General features: G+C 40.1%; 1 protein-coding gene across 1 annotated transcript in view; it reads left to right on the forward strand.

The window, feature by feature from the left end:
• The first annotated feature begins 1744 nt into the window (after positions 1-1744).
• LOC108019678 (larval cuticle protein 3) overlaps positions 1745-15134 on the forward strand; it is a 167174-nt gene continuing 153784 nt past the window's right edge. Inside the window, exon 1 of the mRNA XM_070994717.1 lies at positions 1745-1748. The gene's annotated coding sequence lies outside the window, so the exon portion shown is untranslated. The remainder of the gene's footprint in view (positions 1749-15134) is intronic.

Below are 15134 nucleotides of genomic sequence, written 5' to 3' on the forward strand. Positions count from 1 at the left end.
TATCCTAGGCTCCGCCCTGCGTTCGGCTGCGTTGCAGGGGCGTGGGTTTCGAGGGGGGTGGCCAGGGGTGGTGGGTGGTGGGTGGCTGGGGAAAAAAACTACCGACAGGCCCACGTTTGGCTTTTGGGATTGGTATTTTGGTTTCGGTTTGGGGGTTGCAACTAACGGGACTCTGCTGCAGTTGCAGTCGCTGCCGCAGTCGGCGCTGGCGTCGCTGCCTGCGTCGACGGCGGCTTGTTGTTGTTTATCGCATCGCCCGTTGAAGCCTACTTTTTGGCGTCTCCTATGTGCGTGCTCCTTTTCGTTTTTTATGCACTTTTTTAGGCCCTGCCAACCGCACGCTTAGTTTGCAATTAAAACGAAAGATGCTCGCCATTTGTTGCCGCTCTCTCTCTCGCCCTCCCTACGCCCATGCCCGTCCCTTTCTGCCGTTGGCTTTCCCACATTTTCCTATGTGCCGTTGTTGTTGCTGCCGCTGCTTATTTATGTACTCGCTTGGCGGAAGGCACAGAAAAAAGATGGGGAAAATTCAAAGCAGAGTTTTCTTTTAATGAAAAACGCTCGTCTTGCTGGCCCTACACACATTCTGTTGTGTTTGTGTGTAGTTGTCGTTGTCTGTGGTTTTCCCCAGCGGAAAAAAGGGGGCACCACCAGGCAAATGACAGTTTTGCATTGCGGTTTCGTATGAAATTCTTTCCTGGGATGGGACATTAGTTTGTCTGCTAAATATATTTTACACAGTAGCTTCAAGCTTACACAGCAACCAGAAATTAATTTGAAAAAAGGAAATTATGCATACCCCACAGATAAGGGTTCTTTTAACTATTAAAACATATAGTATTTATTAAAACTTTTTACACTTTACCAAATTTTAGATAATGGAATGAGGCCAACCAAGTGGAATTTTCCAGTGTGCCCAGCTTTTTTCAAGGCTTTGACTTTTAAAAATTAATTTGGAGAAAATAAATTATGCGTACACAGAAGAGTTTTCTTCTTATTTTAAAATCATATTTATTTAAACTATTTACACATTACCAAATTATATAAAATGGTATGTGGCCAACCACTTGGAATTTTCCAGTGTGCCCAGCTTTTTTCAAGGCTTTGACTTATACAAATTGGGAGATTATAAAGCAAAAACGAAAAATTTGTAGCACAGGAAATTAATCTGTCCAGGATCAAGAACAAGTTTGCCTAAGAGATTATTGGCTTATGAGTATTGACCCTCTGCAAAACCAAAAAGCAAAAGGAATATTTGCTTGTACATATGCAGATTCTCTAAGGAGGTAAGGAAGATGCTATTGAAAAATAATTTATTGGCCTGAGAAATCTATTCCTTTTTTGAAGGAGCTACCTTAATCCTATTTTAACTAGATAAAATACAGTTAAACAAGTTTTTATTTGGCACTAACGAAGCAAGGCGGGTTTTAATGGCTTAAGTTTCGTACTCAACTAAATCTTCATGGAATAATCTATTTAATATTTATGTTAAGAATATATTCACAGGATGTCAGCTGGAGTAGGATATTATTAATGATTCCCTTTGAAAGCAGCCGGCTTTCGGCGCATTGTCAGCTGGGGCTTACCACTCATTCAACTGCAACGTCCATTGCAATTGCACCAGCAACTGCAACTGCACTCGCATCAAATATGCTCTCAGTGGGCGGGAAAGTCCCTGCCCCCCATATTTTACCCTAGATTGCTGCTGCATTTCGCCGGACTTTGTATGCAGTTCGGGTTGAGTGAGTGCAACGCTTGCAACATGTGGCACGCACTATGGACCGATGGACCGATGGACCGGCTTTGTGAACATATGGTCGGAGGCCTGTTTTTGGAAGCTCTGCCGCCATTCATGGCCGGCTTTGGTATATATGTGCATATAGATATTTATTTAACACATTTTATACACATGCACTGGGTTTTTTTCGTCTGCCTCTCCTCACTGCCGGTTCTTTTTGGTTTGTTTCTGTTCATCTTTGTTTGAACGCTCTTCGCACTGGGGTTCAAGGTCGCTTAACAGCGGCAACAACAAAAAAGTCCGTCGAGTCGAGGGGTTTTTTATATACATATGTGCTCGGAACCCATATATATATGTATATCTATATTGCCATATATGTGGATCAATGTCTGATTTATTGCAGCTCGTGCCATTGCACTTGATTGTGTCCCAAATACCAAATACGTACAAAAACAAACCCCACAAAGGGGATATAGAGCGTGTAGAAGCCAAAACAGCGGATGAAAGGAGTGGAGAGGGGTGGGGGGAGGAAAAGTGCAGGAAAATCAACCGAATGCATTCAATGCACAATGCAGTTGAAGTATTTGCTCCCATGACCCTGATCGCGGTCAAAATGCATGCAGGCTTTCCCTTGTGCAGTCCTTTTTTATAACTTTTTTCAGAATTTTATATTAATTTGCATTTGATTTTAAAGTGCTAAAAATGCGTTTTTAGGCTCGATATGAGGCTGCGTATGAAAAAGGCTCGAATTTATTGGGCATACAATTTAACTAAAGCCGTGCCCTTACACATGAAAACATTCGTATTTAGCTTACTAAATATATTTTTAAAAATATTTCCGCGTTTAGCTCATGTAATTTTCTTAAGATCTGGTTTCTTTTTAAAGGAAAATGATCTGATGCTTACTAAAATGAAAATTGATAAAGTCAAACTATCTTTGTTTTAGTCTTAATTTTCGTATGGCCCTGACTGCGAATACCATTACTAACTATTAAATGTATGGTTCTTTAAGAATTGTTCTTTCTGTGTATCGAGAATATAAATTATTTAACAAAATCATACAAATTTAAATAGAAGTATTCCAATAATTCTAGTTTCCTTTATTTCCTTTACTTGCTTCTTAAACTCAGGGCTCTGGTCGGTAACAATATTCCTATCCCAAAACGTTCAATAATCGTTTGATCTTAGATTTCCTAGGATTTAATAATTTCGACTGGTCAATTAATCGTCAATTAGCTTGAGGAAGTGAGGATGAACAAGCAGGAACGCTTTAACCAAATGCCTCGACAATAAGATACCCGTTACACTCTTAGCCAAATTAAAAGTAAAAATACCTTTGACTAGAGCCCCTACATCATCGATGTATGCAATTTGATCTATTTTACATTTTTACATTTTACACTTTACAGTTTTATCTACTGTTACGTCGCTAATCTTGTTCGTGCATTTAACCTATTAACTTATTAAGTATTTGTCCGATAAATGTTAACAAGCGGAACGAAATAAAACTTATTTTTACAAAATAAACTCGCGATACGCAAGAGTCTCGAATATGCATGCTGTTCCCAACTTTCTGGCGTTCATGGTTTCCGGTATCTTAGCGTTCATACGGAAGAACAGACAGACAGACGAACAAGACTAGATCAACTCGTCTAATGGTCCCTGTCAAAAATGTATACTTTTTAGGGTCGGAAAAGCTTCCTTCTACCTGTTATATACTTTCCGGCGAATAATATGTGCCCTTTCACTCTATTGGTTTAAAAAGATTGAGAAATTTTTAAGTCAATACCCTTAATACCTTAAATGTGTTCTTTACGTATAATGTAAAGGCATAAACCTCTGGCAATTATAAATCCTTTATAAGTTACATTGCAATGTTTGCTAGAACCTCTTCGTTGAATTTCACGCTCATACTTGTGTCCTTAGAAATCATCCTCTTTCTGAGTTACAAAGCAAATAGATCATAACTCACGAGGTAGCGCTTTAATTTACAAAGTTTGTTTCTCATTTGGTGGCTGGTGGCTGTCGGAGAACCCCGAGAACCCCGAGAAACCGCAACCCGTGCACGGTGGTCAGTTGGTGCTCACTGACCGGATCCAATCCCAATCCCAATCCCAATCCCAATCCCCAGACCAGTGCCAATACCATGGCCAAACCAAATCCCAATCCCAATCCCGGGAACACCAACCTCAGCCCGAAATCCGCGAACCCGTTTTCTCTGCATTTTGGCCGGCAGCTTCGAAATGCCAGGCGATTGTTCAATTGTTTTGCTAACTTTGCGTTGTTGTTGATGTTGTTGCTGGCGTTGTTGGTTGTTGGTTGTTGTTTGCCCCCTGAACGCTTTCCATTTGACTTTGTTTTTTGGCGCAGACACGCGGTTTTTTCGGTGGACCTTCCGCAGGAGCTGGGGGTTGTTCGGGGGTGGTCCGTATGAGGCGCAGCAATTGTAGAATTTTTCTTTCGCTTTGTACACATATTTGTGTTATATTTGCATTGGTTTTATTTTCTGTCTCTGGTATCAAGCGGCAATCGGTTCTTCCACCCCATCCGCCCATCTTTTCCTTTCTCCTTTCTCCGCTTTCTGCTCGGTGTTTTATTTTTACTATTTCTGTCAGTCTACGTCCGACAATGGGGTTTTGGTGGGGAGGCGGTGGATCCCCCTCCCCGGCGGTGGATTTAACATTTGAAATGGTCATCGACGCGCATTTTAAATGATCTATGTGTGTGCGAGTGTGTGCGGCCTTAATGGGCGCTGCAGGGCGTGGCGTTTGGCTCTGTTTTTCAGGCTTCGCCCATTTTTATTATCTGGCAGCTGGAAGAAAAAGAAGGCAGCGAGAATTTGTGGTGCGAAAAGGAAAAATTCAGCCTGCGATAATTAATTGTGGCTCACACTCAGCTCGCATCCTTGGGGCAGGACATAATCAGGCTTCGTGTGTGTTCGCCGCCGCTCGTGCTCGTTGTTGTTTTGTTGTCGTGCGCCGACGTCGTCGTCGTTGCCATCGTCCTGCGATTGGCTTAGAAAATTGCGAATAGGCTTGGTCCTGGCCGGGCTTTCTCTTTGGCTGCGTCCCTTTCTCCTGCCTCTGGAAATAATCAGTTGAACGTCAGGAGACGCGGAAAAAATGTGGAAAATTCTGGACTGCTTTTCCTCACATTCTGCTTGGCAACTAACGCATTGTCTAAATTATCACTTGGGCCGGAAATCATTTTTAAAATAAGAAAGAGAACGATAGGGAAAGTTCTTCGAAATGCCTAAGAGAGAGCTTAAGAGAGGCACCGAAGGGAGCAGGCTTACGTGGCGTATGCTTGATGGGCGCTTAGAACAGTACTCTACCATGGCGTATACTTGACGAGAGTTGCCTTACTTTCTTTACAAGCCAACTTGGCGTATACTTGATAAAATTTTAAGGTACATGGCGTATACTTAATGTGATCCAAGAATGTTAATCTAATTTTGATTTTATTTATGCATGGAGCAATCATATGATTGCTGAGATATTCAGTAAATTAAGCCATTAGCAGAGGCTAGCCGCAGGATTTAGCTCCTTCGAAGCCATTAAATATTCCCTTTGAAACTGCAGACTCTCTTTAGCCACTGCCAATTCACTTAGCCCAGAATCTCAACACTTGTCAGCACACTTGTCAGGCCAACCTTGAAAACTTCTTCGTCACCCCCAGCCACAAATGGAAATTTCTCGCTCACTCAAAGTTTAAAGTTTTCTTGCTCAATTTTCGCGCTCACAGAACTGCAGCCGTTTGAGCGCTTCTCCCCTGTTCGGAAAAGCCAAGAAAACTACCCCCGAGAGCCGGAAAAACCATTTCTCCTGCTCTGCCGCCGCGCAGCTGCCGACGCCACTTTCTCCTGCCGGCAGCGACGCATTAGTTTGCAGCGACGTCGCTAACCTCAAGCAGCGCCTGTCATTGTCAGCGCTTGTTGTTGCCTACTTATGTTTTCCTCGTTTCGTTTTTTGCGTTATTTATTTTTGCGCGCTTTTCCACGAAATTTTGTGATTGGTCGCGACGCCGACGAGGATGCTGAGGAAAACGATGACGATGACGACAACGACGACGCGGAAAATGTTCCCTCTCCATACACATACCAGTTGTGTGTACATATATATGGCTCATTTTTTCCGCGAGTCGCGAGCCGGAACGCTGACTCTGTCTCTGTTCAGCGTTTTCGGGGGATGGCGCCGACGCTGGCGCATTTCTTATTATGATTAAAAGGATAAGCGGCAGAAGTCGGCGGAGGAGCTGGCGCCATCTCCTTCGGCTGCAGCTGAACAGGCAAAGAAAATTACCTATTTCCACTTATAAACTAAATTACTTATTGAACTAAAAGCTGTACAAAATCAAAATTGATGATAGTCATCATCCGACTTTTTAAAAAATAATACATAATACATATTAAGTTATTAAAATATAATTACCTTGGCTTAAAACATTTAATATAGATTATTTGAAATTGCAGGGATTTATTTTGTATTGCCTCTGTATCTTTTTTTGTCTTCATATTTCTTTATAAATTTCCTTTCAAATTATATTTCAAGGCATATTTTTCTCATCAGAAGTATTGTTTCTATATTGCTTAAGCAATACACATCTATAGATTGATTTATAGATGTTATCGACTTTAAATACAGTACAATTGAAATGTAAGACCCTTTTTTTAGAACTGTCAAAGTACTTGATGTAATAATGACATAAATGTATGTCAAATTTATACAAAAATGATTTTTTGTTTGCTGATAATTTATCGGCGATAAATCAATAAATGTTGAAGCACAACAATAATTTGTAACTAATTTTTTGCCAACAAAGTTTTTCTCTGTGTAGCAGTTTTTTTTAGGTTTGGCTCCAAAGATTAACTGACGATTAATTGGATTTTCGTCTTTGTTGGCTTTCAGTGGTTCTGTTTGTTTTAGAAGTAACTTTCGGTCTTCTGCCTTTCACGGCCAAACACCGAATCGCCTCACACCCCGAAGGATGCCGAGCTTTGACCCAAAACCTAGCCAATAAAGACATTTTTGACATCATCCTGCCACATCCAGTGGCAGAGTTCCTTTGCCCCACTTCGCCGGCCACATCCTGTCTAGCAAACATTTTGTCTGCGCGTCGTCTTGCGTCCTTGAAAAACAACACTCAGCCAGCTGGGAGACCGGAGACCATAGATGCCGAAAGGAGCAGCGAGGAGCAGGAAGGACCAAAGGAGAGCAACAGGAAAACGTTTTGATTTTTTTCTCGTTTTTGTTTCTGTTTTTCGTTGTGTGACACTTTGCAAATTCGCTCCAGGAGTTGGGAAAGTCGGGTGAGTCTAAGCTTTTCCCCCACAGACACTTCCTTCGAACCGGAAGCGTTTTCTTTTCGCTCAAAGTTATGCAACATTCTATACTTTTGGCTTCATTTGTCCTTCTGCCTTTCATTGTACAACAGGGGTCGTGAGATGCTCTTAAAGTCAAGTATGCTCTTGGCGTTAGCCCTTCATTGTTATGCGCTTTGACTTTTTCTAGAACCTATATAAAAATATGTTCATACATAAAATAGCTTTGGAAAATAAAAAAATAATACGAAAATATATAAGAACCACTTAGAAAATAAGTCAAAAGGGTTCAAATATAGATACTTTAAACGGCAGTAATCTACAAAGGAATAATTAAATTACATACAAATTATATAATAATTTATTATACTTGAGAGCAAAAAAATCAATGTTGTTATTTTAAGATATACCAATTTTAGCCCTTTCTCACGAAATAGGGTTTTGTTTTTCGTAACACATATTTAAAGTTAAAAATAAAATAAGAAACACCCTTTTAAATAAAAACTCATTTGCAGTTCTGATGTTCTTCTTGTCCTCAACAACATATAAACATTTTATGTAAATATGTGCTTAATTAATATTTTTTATATTAAACGTACAAAGGCTGTCGTAAAATAATGCAATTTATTATCTGCGGCTAAATCCATTAAACTGCAGCAACAATCAAAGAGTCAGCGGTGAAAAAATTGACTTTGATTGCCTTCGTTTTGTGTTTTGTCACAGCATTGTCGTGTGGCCGAGAAACGTTTTGCATTTAATTTGCTTGTGAAAAACCCGGGTTCGCTTTTAAGCCAAATATGATGAAACAATTTGATTACCGGCTGGCAGAGCGGGCAAAGGAGCGAGCGACGCCATGACTCCGGAAACGGAAGTGCCGCTGTCACATATTGACGTGGCGACAAATGCGACGCCATTCAACTTTGAGATTGTAGCCAAAGTTGCCCTTTTCCCCCAGGAACCCCACCTCGATCCTGGCCCCTCGCCGGCCGCCTCTCGGCAATGCAATTAAACTATTTCCGTGTTGCCAGTCGCTGTCGCAGAGTCAATAAAAATTAAAATAAAAATCTATATAAATAAATAACAATGGCGACGGGGCTATCGGAAAAAAATGGGCCATGGGCGACTTATTGGCTCCGCGCCGCTCGAATCAGTCGGGTTATTAGTAAATTGGGCGCCAAATAACTATGGCGATATCGCGCACCAATCCTTCGAATCTTTATTCAAGTATTATGTGTCTGGCTGGAGAGTCATTGGCCGATGGGTTGTAAAAAAGTTTGGTTTTAAATCGTGTAAGACTCAATGGGCTATCAACTTTTAGTGTTGACATTCTTGACTTGAAAAATTAAGTTAACATTATTTTACACATAAAACTAACCAAAGCAACATACTTACTATTGCTATTTATTTTTAAATTATTTGTTTTATTACCAGGCCTTTCTATCGATCCTATCTTCAAGCCCTATTAAACAGACCAAAAAGTTCCAAGCACTTTTAGCCACAACAAGAGCAATACTCCCAGCAACAACAGCTGCAACGTCTTCTATTCCAGGTGGTCGCGGACTCAATTCCAGTCCAAGTCGTTTGTTGACCAGCTAAGTTGGCTTTAATACACAGGAGCAAATAAAGTTGACTAAGATTGGGGTAGTAATGATCGAAATATTTTTATTGATATTTAGGGTAAAATAAAATTAGATAATTTAAATAAAGTTAAATTTTTCCCTAAATTACTATTGTTCAATTTATAGAAGTAAAAAGAAAAACTCTTTTCTATGATGGTATATTAAATTTTTGTTTACTTTACCTAATAAATATTGATTTAATGGCCGTGACTACCTTAAAAAAACTTCATAGGAGAATTATTTAAAAAGTAGAGTCACTATGACTTCGAAATATTCCCAAGATTTTTTCAAAGGCATTTAAATATAAATATTATTGCTATAAATTGTTTGATAAGACGGTCCATTTCCGACTTATAAGATGCATAATAGCCAAATAGAAAACTATATTTTTTCCTGTGCCTCTCGGACGGACTTGGTTGGGCCAAGATTTACACTTCCTCGTCCATTGTTAACATTTACGCCATTAACCTGCGTTGGCTTTTAGTGATATGCCACAGGAGACCACACATCTTAGGAGTTTCCCTGGGACCCGAAGCCCTCCCTCCCAACTCTGTTGCATATTTGGTGCAATTAAAATTTCGTTCGGCTTTTCTCGCTGCTCTTTTTTGGGTCCACGCTGGGGTCTCGTAATAATTTCGAATCTGGGAGGGGCGGGGTACGAGGTGGGAGTAGTTGGTAGATCGAAGAGCCGGGACCTCGCCTAAGTCACTTGCGCTGTCCTATGCAAATGCAATTGCCTCGTCTATAAATTAAATTATGCCTGCGAATTATGCATGCATAGCAGCGTCAATGGTCGGCGATGAGAAGCGGTCCGGTCCGGTCGGGCCAACAACGGCAAGACTCTGGCCGCCGACCAACCGCCGACAACAAAAGCAAGTACTGAAGACCTACCAATTGCATCTGTGCCGGAGTGTCGGTGTATCTGTGTGTGGCGGCCGCAATCGTAGTGCACTAATTCACATTTGATGTTCGTCGAATGCGTTTGGTCAATGAGGTTAAGTTACATGACGAGGCCAGCAGCGGGGGGCGGCGGACGTGGACTATTGGCTTAAATCGGAGGCGGAGGTGGCCCGGAGACGGAGGTGGAGGTGCAGAATGAGGAGCAGCAGGAGTTCACCGTCTATTGATGATGCTGATGTGGCTGGCAGCAGGCCGCGGCTTGAGGTCCACTGCTCTTACCAGTTTCAGCCAGCTTTGGCATGCTAATCGATGGTGTTGGCCAACGGAGTGTGCTCCTCCTCTTGCCGTAATTACAACAGCCGGCCACCGAGGGGATCATTAAAATTGTCTCCGAGTTTCGGTGGATTTTCTGTTGATTTTGGACCGAATTTATGATTTGTGGCCACTCTAATATGACTATCTTGCCCCAAATTTATGAATGCAATTACTTCCCGAAATAGCTTTTCTAATTTATTGTTAAATATTTTATTTGATTAGTTTGTGCTGATCTAAGCGTTTCCTTCAAAAGTAATTAATACTAAGAGATGGCCTTTGTCTGTTAAGAATTCATGTTTAGTTTTTACCATGCAAGCATAAATACTCTTTTCGTAGTCAGTTTGTTTTATTTTATCTTAATTTTTCTGTATTTTAAATATTATAATAAGGTAAATTATTACGAAGGCTATTAAATATTAACGAAATGTACTATTTGTAATAGGAAAATGTCCATTAATATTTTTGTAAAGAATATAGTTATTTTTCGAAGTGATCTTTCGTGCCTTTTTGTAACTCACAAATTTTCCCAAAACCACATTTACCTAGAAAATTTTAAAAATAGAGTATTTAAACAGGGTACTTTGGCTCAGATTTACTGACCCAAGTCGTATTCACTAAATAAATTGTACGTGTTATTTTGATAGCGGTTATTTATTTATTTGCATTAATAAAACAAGTGGAATCCTTATGCCTGGGATCCTTTCAAATTGATTTAATCTTTTTCAGTTTTAAATGTATGTTTAAATAGAAACTCGAGCTCGACTCACTTCTCCACCGGCGTCATCAATCATCTTTTATCCGATTCAAATGTGTTCTGTTCGCCATCGACTAATCCAAAACTTTTGACACATTTTAGCATCCATTCCCTGGAGCACCCTCCACTTTCGGTTCGGTCCTCATGCTCCAGTTGGCAATTGAGTGAAAAAATGTGCGCCACCCAAGCAATTAGTGGATCCTTCCTTCCTACACGACCTAGCCCACTAAGCAGCCAAGTCGAGCTGGCCGAATTGACAGCATTCGCAGTTCCCCCGGCCGATTTCCCTTTAGCCAACTCCCTGGCAAACCGGTTGCTTCATTTGCCACTCTCAGAAATGTTCACCCACTCCCCCCGACTTTTTCCGCACTTTCAGCCCCCCTTGGACCCCTTTGCAACCCGCCCGTGTCTTCATTTCTTACTTCCTTCCTCTGGCTTCTGCTTGAGCTGGCTGGCTTTCCTTGCCCTCGCTCTTAACTCAATTGCGCCCCACTCACTCGAACTGGTCAGCGCTTTTAACTCGTTCGTTGAGTTTTGTTTTTCCCCTTTTTTCAACCTTCGTTGGCTCCGGTTTCTCCTGCAGTTTTTACTCACCGGCGTGACGTCACGGCGGCTGCTCCAGTTCTTTGGGCATTCCTTGGCTTTCGCTCCGAGAAGTCGAGATGCCGAGATGCCGAGATGCTGGCACGTACGCATCCACATCCACATCCATCAGTTCGCCCTCGGAGTGCGCGGAGGCATGTGGTCCAGTCGGCGGCGGGATGAGGTGGCTCGGTTGGTCTGCTTTTGGCCAGGTTACGTGAACCCAAATGGGCGCCAGCTGTTGGGAAACGGATTTGAATGGGTTCCAGAGGCTTAGTTGAATCAACCGGGCATTTCGCACACAATAACAAAAATGGCAAGATTTTGCAGAAGGGATCTGGTATCTGGGTTACACAAACACAATCTGAACTATTTAAACAGTCAATTTTTTAGAAAACAGCCTGTAAATACTGATCATAAATTGCAATATATGGTTATTGTTTTATAAATGATTGATTATTTTTTATAATTCTTATTTCTGTTTATTATAAAATAAAATCATTCTAAATTACAAAAATATTAAAAATTTCTATGTATTGTATACCCTTATACGAATCCTTGCGGATCAGGTGACCATATTCTACATTTGGTGTAGGAATATTTGTTTATATCTAAATGTTTAATATTTTATGTTTATTTAATTTTACTCATATATTAATTTGTAAAGTCTTTAAAGGTAATATGTTTACTTTTGGTTTATTTGAATTTACACATTTAAATTTAACCTGTAGTTGTACTTGAATTTCTAGTTCATAGATAATATTATTGTTGTTATAACATTTTTAAAAATAGATCTGACGCCTTGAAGTTCGAAGCCTGTTTTATACCAATGCAAAATGTATTAAAATATACTTACGAAATCAGCATATTTGTACATCCTTACTTGGAATTTTATATTTGTTCTCCAGTCAAGGATAATATTTTACCAAAACCGTTTTATGAACTGTTGGGTCAAGTTCGCATTAGAGACCTACATTAGTGATTACACGATGCTGACTACATAAGTAAAAGAAATCATTTTCACTGTACTAGGCATTGTTTTCCTGAATTTATAAATTATATATATTAACATGAAATCAATATCCTGTATTTTATTATTGTGTAAAATAGTTGTTTATAGCGCTATTAAATATTTTAAAATATTTAATTATTGTGTTTTAGCCACATTTTAACTGGTAAAACTTGCAAGGCTTGTTAAACTTTGGCTTACTGAAGTTAGCTACATTTCTTGCTCATGTTTAATTTTTAAAATATCCAGTTTTATAGGTGCTAATTCTCCCAAAATGAATATTTAAATGAGGGGGAAAATCCCGTTCCCTCCAAATTTCCACAAAATTTACGACCGCAATTAAAGTGGAGATCTTATGCACACAAATTAGCCCCTGAACGTGCCATAAACAAAGCAGCCCATTTCACAATCCCCCGCTCACTTGCGATACACACAACGGAAATGCTAAATTTTCATATTATTATACGGACAAGCGAATTGATCGATATCGATCGATCGGTCGCTGCGACTCTAACTGTTTCGACAGAAGCTCGAATTAACATAATTGAGAGGGGGAAGGGGCGCCTCGGCTGGAGTAGATGAGGAGAGAACCAGTTGGCCGAAGTCTACTCGTTTTGCCCGGGTAATAGAATTACAAATTAAATGCGCACAAATTATACCAGACCACGGATATCGAAGACATCCAGCCCAGAAAGACGACGGACCCCCAAGACAGGCGGGGTTCCTCCGATTGGCACAGCCTCAGTTCTGCGACTCCGAGTCCGACATTTATGTAATACGAAATTAGACTACATTTTGAATGATTGGTGGGGCAAAGGGGTTCGGGATTTGCAAGCCAAATGCGATTGCGGAGCAGGAAATAGTCGAACTAATTCCAGCCAAATTGCGTGCCAGCGAACTCACAAAAATTGTGAAAACTTTGGAAATTAATGAAAACAATTTGCAAGCGAATGGGGCAACGCACTTTTGCACATTACAGGGCGTATGCCATTTGCAAATGTTAAATGTTTCAATTTCCTGTGCCGAATGACATTTTAATGAAGGACTTGCCAAAAAATCCAGCTGAAATAATCGGTTTTGCGACAGGGTTTAATTTTCCATGCGTTTTTAATGCGTTCCGTCCCTGCATCCTCGGCCCTTAACGGTCCTGGACTCTGAACTCTGTGTTCTGGGTTCAGGTACTGGTACGCACAACGGAAGTTAATTAATAAAATATTAAAAGTTATTTATTATCATTTAAGTTAATTACAAGCATGTGCAGGAGGGCAGGACGGCAGGAAATGTCGGGAATATACAATTTTCTTCTTATAATGTTTAATCGAAAGGGCAAATGTAACTACTTGTCAAGGGTTGCTATACACACAAGCAAAAGGGGGTTTAAATATCCCCTGGTAACGTTTTAATTATAATTATTTAAACAGAGAATTTATTTAAGGAATTTATAGTAATACAATAAATAATGTATCTTACTTTGTATTTTTGCTTATGTTAAGTCTCAAAAAGATAGTTTTCTAATTTCTATTAGCACGCAATATTTTCTTCCCCCTTTTGTCTTCTTACCTGTTTAAAATATTTCAAATGGCAATTGCATTTGAACATTTTAATTTTAGCGTGCCATAACTATAAACCAAGTTCCCACGGATAAACACCGTGATTATTAGCCACAATCTTGGTAATCTGCGTGCCAAGAGCCTGTTAACACCGGTAAAATAAGAATGTGCTAATTATAGAAAGTAGGGGGTAGAGAGCTGCAACTACTTAGCCAAGTCGGTTGAAAGACCGAAACTAATTGCCAGTAATTGTCTGGCCGCCTTGGCCTGGTCATTAATTAATTCAGAGCACTAAATGTGTTAAAATTATGCGAGACTCATGTTGCATGCAGCTGACTTGTCTTGGCCCCAAACTCATATTTCCAGTCACTTTGCCACCCTTTTCAATTAGTTCTGCAGCTTGTGTGTGTCATGCGCTAATTTTCCAATAAATTAAATTCACAAGGAAATCTAAACAAAGGCATTTTCGGGAAGCTGCGCCAAAATGCAAATTTTTGGGCCAAGAACTGACAGCGCACTCCAGAGCTTCGTCGTCAGCCCAGGCTTTGTGTCTAAATTAATTTGGTTGTTGCTCGTCCTTTTGGTCCTTGTGGGCTGCACTGCATCCCCTTTTTGCCTGCGAAGGGGTTCGCCGAGGATCCCGGCACATAATTGCATTTATTATTGAGCAAAATGAGTAAGTTATTGTGGCCGTGACAAAAGGCAACCGCATATATGACGACATCGCAGCCAGGACGCACTTTGTGAAGGAACCGGGGCCCCAGCCCGCCTGCCTTATAGACATGGTGCTGCCGCCCTGCTGCCTCAGCTATTCATACTTGTAATCAATATATTATGGCTGCTCCTTTGACTTTTGACTTTGTGCCGTCAATGTCACCGAAAGATTTCGCCGGGGTGAAGTCAATTTCCTTTGGGGTGTTTAATTAATATTTTGACTAATAAATAGTCGTTTTTGGATGGAGTTTAATAACTAGTCTTACAGAGACACCAAAGAATTTATAATTGAATAAAGATATCTTATAAAAGTATATTTGAAACCTACACAAAACAAAATGTATGGGTAAAATGGACCAATAGGGATAGTTACTTACCTATAAAAAAGGGTTAACAAGGAGTATTTTATTGTTGCTTTGGTTACTATTAAACAGTAGAACTTCCATTAAATGGTAAGTTGTGTGTATTTTGTTGTTTGGATAGTAAATATTTCGTTGGGTGTGGACGATTTAACTATTATATTTCAATTTTAACTAAAAGTTTTTTTGTGTGTACATCTTTTGATCCTCCTTACTTCTGGTCAACCAAACTTGATATGCTAGCTGCTATATATAATTTTTACCAATAGAAAAT

This window comes from Drosophila suzukii, chromosome 2R, assembly GCF_043229965.1.
Source record: "Drosophila suzukii chromosome 2R, CBGP_Dsuzu_IsoJpt1.0, whole genome shotgun sequence".
In the NCBI taxonomy this organism is placed as follows: domain Eukaryota; kingdom Metazoa; phylum Arthropoda; class Insecta; order Diptera; family Drosophilidae; genus Drosophila; species Drosophila suzukii.